Genomic DNA, 251 nt, shown 5'->3' with positions numbered 1-251 from the left:
TGTGGGTATTCATTGTTTTGGTGCTTTTATGTGCCATTAATGCATGCATTATTAGCATTATGAATAGGATAGTTACCTTTGACAGGCAATGATTTTTTTGTTGTTGACGTTTTTGTTCTTTTGCGTGTATTGGTACATGCATCTTGAACATTACGAGTCGAACCACTGGGTTGAAAAAGCGGGCTTCTCATCGGCAGCTCTAAATATTGAAAAAAATCAGTTTCCGATGATTTTAATTTTGTTTGTTAATT

The 251-nt window shown here is 34.7% G+C and overlaps 1 protein-coding gene across 1 annotated transcript in view; it reads left to right on the top strand.

The window, feature by feature from the left end:
* The window catches only part of LOC119592078 (beta,beta-carotene 9',10'-oxygenase-like), a 16,235-nt gene that overhangs the window by 411 nt on the left and 15,573 nt on the right, over positions 1–251 (top strand). The gene's annotated exons all lie outside the window — the stretch shown is intronic.

Source organism: Penaeus monodon, chromosome 29 (assembly GCF_015228065.2).
Source record: "Penaeus monodon isolate SGIC_2016 chromosome 29, NSTDA_Pmon_1, whole genome shotgun sequence".
Classification (NCBI taxonomy): Eukaryota; Metazoa; Arthropoda; class Malacostraca; order Decapoda; family Penaeidae; genus Penaeus; species Penaeus monodon.
The sequence above is the reverse complement of the archived record's forward strand: the minus strand, read 5'-3'. Positions and strand labels throughout refer to the sequence as shown.